This window comes from Saccostrea cucullata, unplaced genomic scaffold (genome assembly GCF_032062105.1).
Source record: "Saccostrea cucullata isolate Sc308-1 unplaced genomic scaffold, CSIRO_AGI_Scuc_v1 ctg9800, whole genome shotgun sequence".
NCBI lineage: Eukaryota > Metazoa > Mollusca > Bivalvia > Ostreida > Ostreidae > Saccostrea > Saccostrea cuccullata.
In genome coordinates, this window is record NW_026924485.1 from 1 (window position 1) to 11,801 (window position 11,801).

General features: G+C 31.1%; 1 long non-coding RNA gene across 1 annotated transcript; it reads right to left on the reverse strand.

Annotated features, from left to right (window-relative positions):
• Positions 1-6,828: 6,828 nt before the first annotated feature.
• Positions 6,829-8,707, reverse strand: LOC134266532 (uncharacterized). Its single transcript, XR_009991991.1, has 3 exons — positions 8,594-8,707; positions 8,107-8,192; positions 6,829-7,866 (listed from the first exon to the last, which is right to left on the reverse strand). It is a non-coding gene; the product is annotated as an uncharacterized LOC134266532 (long non-coding RNA).
• Positions 8,708-11,801: the final 3,094 nt, after the last annotated feature.

Sequence of the window (11,801 nt, forward strand, 5' to 3'; positions counted from 1 at the left end):
AGGTAGTGAAACCTGGAAGATGAATTTCGTTTGATATCAGTTGAGTGTGTTATACTGTTATACACTTGCTGTGATCAGAGCTAAAGAATGTGAAAGGTGTGATAAACATACGGCGCCCCTGGCCCACCGGCAGAGACCCAATATATTTTTCAAACAGGTGTGAACTCAGAACTCAGAACTGACCATCAGATTGTTTCAAATCACAAGAGAAATTCTTTCCGCGTAAACAGACTTTCAAGGTCACCTAGCGTCATGCGATTTTGATTGACAGGTGAATGAGGTGATGCACTGTAGCAACCTCTAATGATAAAACGCCGCCTAATGATACAAATAGCATTAAGCGTTGCATTTGCAACGCTTAATGCTATAAATTATTGCATTAATAGCTGACATCATCAACCGCTAATGCTAAATCGCCGCTTAATGACAGAATTATATCATTAAGCGTCACAAATGCAGTGCAACACCGACGCTTAATGAAACAAGCAAATATCGACATATTCGACGCTTAATGATACACACTAATGTATCATTAAGCGTTGCAGTTGCAACCCTTAATGATATAAAATTTAGAAATTGCTTGTTATATCTAAGAGAAATACACACACACCTTTCCTGAACAATGAGATATCACTTGTCAAAATTTTTATATATACCCTTGTGCGATATAAATAGTAATTATTGAAATTTTACTGTGTTTTCTATCTAGTCAAAGTAAGCCCCGGATGTTTAAGAGACAGACAGTCAGATAGCTGGAAGAAAGAGATACAAACAAAGGGATAAATAAAATGATATTAAATTTTTAAAAAAATAATTTTCTACTGAAAATACAGAGGCAAACAAGCAATTTGATTCCTTTTAATTTGATAAAATGATTTGAATAGTCAACCTGAAATAAATATATTATAATTATATTATATATTATATGTATATATTATATTTGAATATTTTAATCGACTCGAAACTTTGTATTTTACATTTGATACAGCTTAACACATATCGCTGTTAACAATGCAGATATACGTATCAAGATTTTCACCATTTCTTCGTTTCTCCAAATTCCGAAACAGAGAGACATCAATATCGACAACTTATGTTTAAGGATATATAACAAAGAATACAAGTACATGTAATACATAGAATAATATATATTGTTTTGAGAAAAAAGGTTCATTTATGCTTTAATTGTGAGCAGTGTTACTTGAATAATCACTGTTGCATGATTATTTTAGAATCAATTTTGAATTATAGTATATATCAAATTACAATATACATATTTACTGTGTTTTTTTGAAATTCTAAATGACGCATATTTCATTTGCAGTTTATTGTTTTTCTCTCTATATATAATCTCTATATATAATCTCTATATATAAAGTTTACATCTGACTGATATTAAAATGAAATAGAATTGAATGAATATAGTTCTTTTTTCGGTACAAGAGATACCCTCTTTATTAATACTAGTATTCATCAGAAATATTTTGTTCACCGCAAATGGATACTGAAAGGTCGCATGAAAAGTCCGAATGTGCTTTACATGCTTTTGGTTAATACTTTAATGAGCTACAAAATATATTCTCGTCTCATGCAACTACTGCCAGAATGAGAGAAGCGCGTACATTTAAACCGTGGCTAGCGACGTTCCAAAGTTTTCACAAATCAAAGTTCCAACGTTTTTACTTTGCTTCTCTAGTTAATTACATTAAACTATAGTAAACTACATAGTTTTCTATGGTATTTTTTTTTGTAAGGGACACATGTCCGCTATTTAACGTAAGCCGTGAGTGAAAAAGACTGTCTAAATTTCAAACTTATAAGCAGAGGCGACTAACAGGCGAGTATAAATGGTACATGTTTACGAAAATAGATCATTCTTTACTTACAAATGCAGTTGAGAAAGACTGAGATCTTTCTAGTTAGGAATAGAATTAACAAGTTTTGAATAATATAAAAAATTATTGTTTCTAATTATTCCAAACATAAAGTACAATGCTTTGATACTAGTATGCTTGGACTTTTGGTTTTAAGGCATGGCATCCTTGGCGATACATAATTAGATGTTATATCGATTCCACTTGGTCACTAGCTCATCTTACTCTATACATATAAAGTAGCACAAATGCAAGGAAAGAAAGAAACACAGAAGTCTTTCTGTTTGCTGTCTACTTGGCAAAAATAAACACAAGTTAGAGTTCTTATTGCAATGACATTTATTTAACTTTCATATTTTTTATCGTTATAAAAACAATACTTTGATTGGAAATAGTTACTTTAAGACCCTGGATAGCACATGTAATTCAGATGATAAAAAGAAACGTAAGTTGCATATAAACCAAGTACTAGTCTGTGGCAAAATTTTCCAAGTTAAGGGGAGGGTCTCAAAAAATGGAGAATACGAAATCCCTAATCTTCCCAAAAACATTAAAGAAATATTTAACTTAGGTACGATTCTTCTCTGGTTTCTGACTAGATGGAATATTCAAAGTATATTTGCTGATATGTCATATATTTAGATGTAAGAGGTTTAAAAGACCATATTTTTTTTCTCATCACAATTATACAACTTGAAATAGAAATGGTAAACTGCGTTTGAAAACTAGCAGGGACTGTATTTTTGGTGGAATGGTCGCGTATGAAAATATCTTCTTTTCTGCCTTTCAAAATTATCATAGAACATTGAATTTAGTTATATTTTTAACGCAATCAAAGACTAGACGAAATTTTTAAATGTAAGTTAAATTAATAATAAGGGACTAAAGTTTCAAAATATATCAACTAAATAAGATTTTTCACACATACTAAAACTATGTTTGCTTTTAAATGCTTCAAACCCAAGTACAGATTTTAGCCAAAAATCCGTAAAAAGTGTTTTCTTAGTAAGCAATCAAAACTATTAGTTTTTGTATCATTTTGTACCTTTATGTGCCAACTTTACTATATGTGAAAATTAGAAAAAATTAAAAATAGGAAGCATATAAAAATAACTAATGAATCCTAAAATGTTAAGAAAAATAGAGGATATTCGGAATAGCAAATATCCATTTTATTCAAATTACCCATGGCAATTTGGTAATATCATTTTATAGACCCTATATGGTAGTATCTTTTTATGCAAAAATAATAAAAAAAAATCTTTAAAACTACAAGTAGGGATCGCATTATTGGAAACAGTAATTTCAGCTCTATTGGTCAGAGACTAGAAGAGTTTATACGATAGCAATGCGTCCGTCCGTCTAGCTGTCCGTCTGTGTGTAAACAATTTTTTTAACGCTACTCCTCCTACAGTTTTGGTCTGATTTTAATATAACTTGGCACACAAGTAGACTACACTAAGATACATAAAATAGTGAATTTTTGATTTCGATGGACGGTGTTGCCATGATTACTAAAAATTGAATTTTCTGTAAAATTTCTTTTAAATGCTACTCCTCCAACAGTTTTGATCTGATTTCAATATAATTTGGCAGACAAGTAGACTACACTAAGATACATAAAATAATGCATCGGTTTTTCATTTCAATGAACCATGTTGTCATTGTGACTAAAAATAGAATTTTCTGTGAAATTCCTTTAAAATGCCACTCCTCCTACAGTTTCATCTGATTTCAATATAACTTGGCCACAAGTAGACTACACTAAGATAAATAAAATAACGCATCGGTTTTTTATTTCGATGAACGGTGTTTCCATGGTTACTAAAAATAGAATTTTCTGTGAAATTCCTTAAAGACACTTCATGTCCTACAATTTTTGTCTGATTTCAATATAACTTGGCACACAAGTAGACTACACTAAGATACATAAAATTGTGCATCAGTTTTTGATTTTGATGAACAAGGTTGCCATCATTAGTAAAAATAGAAATGTCTGTGAAATTCCTTTGAAACGCAAATCCTTCTACAGTTTTGGTCTGATGGCAATGGTTGCTTTTCTCATTCTTTGTTATAAGTACAAACCAGTAGAGCTACAGTCTTGACAGAGACTTCTGGTTTAATGTTAAGTCAGACGACACGTTCCCCAAATACATTTAATTTTTCTAAAGAGATTGTCATTGAAGAACAGGTACTTAAACAAGATTCCTCGCAAAAAAAATAAGGGTACCTTACCAGTCATTTGGACAAGATAACAAAGGTTCATATTTCTTATATAACCCTTATGGGTAATCCTCTGAACGTCTATTTCACCATTTTGTAGTGTACCTATGTTTAAAAACATTTTGAAAACAATGTAGAAATCAGAAGAGAATGCCAAATATGAATATTTTTTTTTCTTATTTCAAGATATAACAAAACATATTATTAAGGAACGTGTCGTCTGACCTTAATGGAAAAGGGTAATGACCTTGACCTGACTTTGCCTCAAATGATAAACGGTCAAATTTATTTTAACTGATACCATCACTTAGAAATATTGTCCTTTTGGTTCTGTGAACATTTCATTCAATTTTAAATACAAGAAATGTGAGAGGAATCCTACCTTAACTTACATAAAACATTTATTAATGTAAATAACCCCTACCCCATCCCATGCCGACGCTTAAAAACATACTGTCTCATTACTTCTCCTTACATTGAAAACGTCCATTAAACTACAGCGTAGTTTGATCGGCTTTTTGTTTTATTTTGATGAGAAAGTCGGTGATGTTACATTGGACGATAAACTGAAATTTAGATATTTTTTTTCAAGGCTGGCGTTAAAAAAACGAACATATCCTTTAAAAAATAATACTACAGTAAACTATGGTTTACTTAAGTTAATTATAGTACCAAAGTAAACATTTAGAAACTTAAATTTACTATTGATAGTGAAAACCTTGGAACTTTGATTTGCTATAATAAAACTTTGAAACTTTGATTTACTACAGTGAAAACTTTGGAATTTAATTAACAATAGTAATGCATTTGAAACTTTGATGTAATTATGTTTTGATTCCTATTCTTAATATTTCATTCTATTTCAAGGTTAAGATTAAGAAAAAGGTTCCAACATTTTTTTAGGAACAGGACCATTTCTCTAAAAGAATAATGTACAATGAATGAATACTAGTACATGCATTAATAGAGAGGGTCTCTCTTGTTTAGAAAAAAGAAATATTCATTTAAATCTATTTCATTTATATATCGTAAGAAAGAAAATATATCTATGTCGAGACTGCATGTGGCTCTGCTCGTTTGTACTTACTTATAATAAAGGAAGATTAAAGTAGCAATTGGGGCTTAAAACTTTACAAAAGAAATAAATAGAATGACGGTCCTTAATTAAGTCTACTTTTGTGACAAGATTGCAATAAAACTACACCTGTAATAATAGCTTTCAATTAAATTTTACAGAATTTTCAATTTTAGTTACCATGGCAACATCAATCAACAAAATCAAAAACACGAAACTGATAATAGTGTATATCAGTATAGTCTACTTGCATGCCAAATTATATTACAATCTCACTAAAACTGTAGGAAGATTAACATTTTGAAAGTATTTCACAGAAATTTCTATTTTAGTTACCACGGCAACATCGTTGATCGAAATTAAAATCCCAATATTTAAGTATAGTGTACATATGAGCTAAGTTATTTTGAAATCAGACAAAAAATGTTGGATAAGTAGCATTTTATTAAATTATTTCTATTTTTAGTAACTAAAGCTACACCAATCACAGAAATCAAAAAACCGATACAGAAATTAAGTATCTTAGTGTAGTCTACTTGTATGCCAAGTTATATTGAAATCATTCCAAAACTGCAGGGGGAGTAGCATTTTGAAAAATTGTTTACAGACAGACGGACAGGCAAATATACTATAAAATGAAGTGTTCGTCATTTAGAATTTAAAAAAAATCACCCATACCGAAAAAAGTTATAACTTAGTTATAACTTTTGTAACTAAAAAAAGTTACAAAAAAGTTATAACTAAGTTATCGGAGTTTGGAATGGCATGTTTTAAGTGAGGTATAATTTAGTTATAACTTAGTTACAAAAAAGTTATAACTTTTTCATAACTTTTCACCTTTTATTGAACATAAATACAGCAAGTACATAAAAGTTATAAAAAAGTTATAACTACAAAAAGTTATACTTATTAAAAGTTACACAAAAAGTTATAAAATAGTTACAAAGTTATACTTTAGTTATACCCAAATAAACAGTGAAAAAGTTACAAAAAAGTTATACCCAAAAAAAGTTATGAAAAAGTTACAAAAAAGTTATACCCGGAAAAAGTTATACCCAGGAAAAGTTATAACTAAAAAAAGTTATACCTATTATAAAGTTATGAAAAAGTTACAAAAAAGTTATACCCCAAGAAAGTTATGAAAAAGTTATAGAAAAGTTATACCTAAAAAAAGTTATAACTGCAAAAAGTTATAACTATAAAAAGTTATACCTATTAATAAAAACTTTTGTAAAAGTTCCAGTGAAATTATACACTGTATGTTAACCTGTTGTGGATTTACTCAGTTATAAGCTTTTAAAAAGCTACTCATTAAAATTTAAAAAAAAAAAAAAAAAGATTTTTGAAATTTATACAAAAAAGATTATTTAAATATATTAAAGGCAATAACAATTTTACCTAACAAACACGATAAAGATAGCTTGGTTTATTGTCAAATACAACTAAATGAATGCACATGCAATTGTTTTAAAAATTCAAGTGTACCTTATTTTACATCATGTCATCTACAACAGATTGAAATTTCTCTGGTTGTTTTAAAGAATACATTTTTAGCATATAGCAATTAGGGTCTTTGTAAAATTACCTAGCAAACTGCATTCTACTCTTGCTAATTGTATAAACAGACATCACTAATTTTTAAATATTAACACCCTATTTATTTTTGATCTAGCTGTATTTCAAAAAAAAAAAAGAAAGGTTCTATAAACAGTGATTTCAGTCACAGTTTCTAGCTGCATACCACCCTCCTTGCACAGGTATCCTTGCAGGTGTACAGTTGTTTATCTTTATTATTTGAAGATAGGCTGCACTGAAAGTTGGCTGAGTTAGCTGACAGACTTAGCCATCGTTTGACAGGCCGCACTGGTAGTAGACCAAGTTAGTTGAAGGACTTGGCCATCGTTTGACAGGCCGCACTGGTAGTAGACCAAGTTAGTTGAAGGACTTGGCCATCGTTTGACAGGCCGCACTGGTAGTAGACCAAGTTAGTTGAAGGACTTGGCCATCGTTTGACAGGCCACACTGGTAGTAGGCCAAGTTAGTTGAAGGACTTGGCCATCGTTTGACAGGCCACACTGGTAGTAGACCAAGTTAGTTGAAGGACTTGGCCATCGTTTGACAGGCCGCACTGGTAGTTGGTCAAGATAGTTGACGGACTTGGCCATCCATTGACAGGTCGCATCTGTAGTTGGTCAAGTTAGTTGACGGACTTAAACGTCCCTTGACAAGCCGCACTGGTAGAAGGCCAAGTTAGTCAACGGTCTTAACCGTCCCTATATTGACAGGCCGTACTGGTAGTAAGCCGAGCTAGTTGACGAACTTGGCCATTTCTTGACATGCGGCACTGGTAGTAGGTTAAGTTAGTTGACGAACTTGACCATCCCTTTTAAAGCCGCTCTGGTAGTAAGCCAATCTAGTTGATGGACTTGGTTGTTCAATGACAGGCCGCACTGGTAATAGGCCAAGTTAGTTGAAGGACTTGACAGGCTGCACTGGTAGTCAGCCGAGCTAGTTGATGGACTTGGTCATCCCTTGACAGGCCGCACTGGGTCAGCCGAGCTGGCCGAGGGACTTGGCTGGTGGACTGCGTCCCTCATTTTAGCTGGTCAGACGTCTTGGCTGGTGGGCAGTGTGACTGGTATTCGGCTAAGTTTTCGTTGAAATATGCTTGCAATTTTAACCTTTTCTTCAATTCTGCAAAAAAATTGTAAAGGTTCAAAATTTAGATTATAGATATTTAGATAGTATTTTTCCAGCACTCATTTGCATATCAAATTGAAAACACTCTTCCATATCAATTTATTCAAATTCATTAATTCATCCAAAACATGGAAAATACAAGACTAATTTAAGATCTATACTTACAGGAATCAGTTTTAGATTGAAAGATTTCTTGAATTTTGAAATGAAAAAAAAATTTACTTTAGTCTTTACCTTAAACAAGTAATATTGTGAAGAATTTCATGTACTCCAGGTCAGGACAGATTCAGCTCATGGAAACATCATGTACCAATATTCTGCTTTATAAAAAAAAAGAGGAAAATTAATGTTAAATTACTCATTTCATTGCATTAATTAACATTGCAGCTAGATCATGTTATGACCATGCTGATGCGTATAAGGCTTCACAATATTTTAACAGTTCAGGGAATCTATAAACAATTGTGGGAATAAATATGACAAAGAACATATTTGATTAATATACTAAATGCTGAAAAATATTATGCGTTTCAAATACTTTCAATTTGTTTACTTCAGTCTTTGTCATTCGACATACCAATCAAAACAAACAAGAAATCTAAGATTCACACGCCTAGAATTGTGTTCATTCCCAATATTTCTTCTTTTCGGAATGTTATTCCAGAGGTACTAAGTATACTTTACCAAAATCAATAAAATGTTAGCATAAATATCGCCTTACCAACTGGTTTTATCTCCTTTTTTTCTATCAACACTTTCAACATCCAAACATTCAAATCGTCCATGGAAAAATCCGCGCTCTGTTATTGACCAATCATAGAACTCAAAAACGTCACGTGATCGGAAAAAATAAATAAATAATTCATTATTAATTTATTTTAAATGCAAATAAACCTAATTGTGTAATTTCAACCTTGAATTAAAAATATAAATACCAGTTGGTGTTAAAATTTTGAATTTATCTTAGTATCAACAAAACGGACATCGGCGGCCGGCGGCCGCCATATTTGCCGCCATTTTGAATTTAATATTTGTTTACTATTATAACTGGGTTATTTAATTATGCAAACAATAAAATCTACATGTACTAGTCATCTGCTTAAATCTTAATATAACTGGCAGTCTTTATTCACAACATCGTAATATCTGTTCAACATGAACATGCACATACTCTATGCTGCTGTTTATCTTTTTAGCCACCCATATTACGACTGATTTTCTTCAGATTTCAAACAACCTGTGTAGAATTGTAACATTCAGAGATTGTGTAATACCCAAGCTGAAATATTTACGATGTGTTGGCCACAAAGGTCACCTAGTACAAACACCTGTCTCACAGAAAACAATAGGGAAATTTACACAGTTTTGCACACGAAGACTTCATGAGATTACATTTCATACTGTTTATATCTCTTGCAGTACATTTATATTTCCCCAGAATTATGAAATATATTCATTCCCAACTTCAGATGTAAGTGCATTATTATTATTTACAAGACAAATATTATGTCTCATCAGGGTCTCAATAAATACGTATTTTCTAAGAGAGAGAGAGAAGGACAGAGAGAGAGAAATTAATTATTCTCAACTTTAGTTGAAACTTACATGACAAATATCAATTTAAATAAACAATAATATTTATTACACACACATGACATGTACTGTGTACACACCCTCAAACACCACAGAGAGAGAGAGAGAGAGAGAGAGAGATAGAGAGAGAGAGAGTTTCTCATTTATAGATGCAATTCACAAGATTTTATTTCACATCCCTTCTGTTGAACTTGACATGGCTGTGGACAGCATATTTACCGGTATTACGAATGAGAAGTCTATCACAATATTATTGTTCAGGAATTGACAAAGTTTTCTGCTGCAGTGTTTGAAAAAAAAAACATTTTGAACACGATCAAAATTCATTCAAATTAACACTTAGTTTATATGTTATTTTTGAAAAAAAAAAAAGGTTGGTGTCAAGTAGTATCCATTAAATAACCCCCAAAACTTGTAAATTTATACTGGTAATGCTTGAAAATGGCTAAGTTCAGAAAAGTTACATTTAAGTTCTACATAAAAATGACAAAGTCCAGAAAAGTTATGTTTTAGTTATACATGAAAATGGCTAAGTCCGAAAAGTTACATTTTAGTTATACATGAAAATGACAAAGTCCAGAAAAGTTATGTTTTAGTTACACGTGAAAATGGCTAAGTCCAAAAAGTTACATTTTAGTTATACATGAAAATGACAAAGTCCAAAAAAGTTACATTTTAGTTATAACTTTTTTGTACCTCACAGGCTAGGTATAACTAAGTTATACTTTAGTTATAACTTAGTTATAACTTTTTTCGGTATGGGCAGCTTCATCAACTTCATTCGACATGTTTTTTTATTATCTGATAATTATATACATATACTAGTTTTTAAAATTGATTCTAAGATAATCATACCACAGTAAAGTATTCAAGTAAAACTGATAACAAATAATTAAAGGGTGAATGAACATTTTTCTCAAAATAATATATCATTCAATGTATTGCATTCATTTGTATTCTTTATGTGTTATATACTTAAACATAAATTGTCAATATTGAAATCTCTCTTTTTCGAAATTTGGAGAAACGAAGCAGATTAAAAATAAAATTTTAGTGAAAATCATCTATTTATTTCTCGATACGTATATATGAAACGTTAACAGTGACATGTGTTAAGCTGTATCAAATCTAAAATATTTAGATATATTCTATATATTTTAGGTTGAGTATTAAAATCATTGTATCAAAATAAAAGAAATTTAATTGTTTGTTTGCTTCTGTATTTTCAGTAAAATGGTTCTTTTAAAAGGATTTGAATATCATTTTATATTTCCCTTTGTTAACATATCCAGCTATCTGACTGTCTGTCTCTTAAACATCCGGGGCTTAAAGACGTTCCCTGGACTAGATAGAAAACACAATAAAACTTCAATAATTACCATTTAAATAGCACAAGGGCATATATAAATATTTTGACAAGTGATATCTCATTGTCCAGGAAAGGTGGATGTGTGTTTCTCTTAGATATAACAAGCGATTTCTAAATTTTATATCATTAAGGGTTGCAACTGCAACGCTTAATGATACACTAGTGTGTATCATTAAGCGTCGAATATGTCGATATTTGCTTGTTTCATTAAGCGTCGGTGTCGCACTGCATTTGTGACGCTTAATGATATAATTCTGTCATTAAGCGGCGATTTAGCATTAGCGGTTGATGATGTCAGCTATTAATGCAATAATTTATGGCATTAAGCGTTGCAATTGCATTGTAGCAATTAAGCATTGCGACGCTTAATGAAACAAGCAAATATCGACATATTCGACGCTTAATGATACACACTAATGTTTGCAACGCTTAATGCTCTTTGTATCATTAGGCGGCGTTTTATCATTAGAGGTTGCTACATGCACAAGAATCTCGTGCGTACAGCATATACATGATTCATTGAATTAAATGGGTTTAATAGATTATAGAATGATTAATTTTGACTTCCGTAACCTAAATAAAACGAAGAATAAAAAAAAATAATTACAGACTATGTAAGAAGGGTCTCTCTCTCTCTCTCTCTCTCGCTTTTTACACACTTTACAAGAAAAACAAATTAATTAAAGTAAAAAAAAATCTTGTTGAAATAATTACTTACACAAACATAAAGTAGTAAACACTAGTCTATGAAAAAAATGTTTGCTGTTAATTAAGGGAAATACACATGGAAATTATTGCATTTCTGAACAGGTATGAAATATATTGACCAAGAAGTGACTCTGTAAACTAATTTACACGAGAATCTGCAATTCATCGATATCCGGGAAATTTGATTTCTAGAAGAAAATAATTAGAGGTACAAATATTACATGTATGTATATGAGAATGTGAAAAAAAAACGGATAGA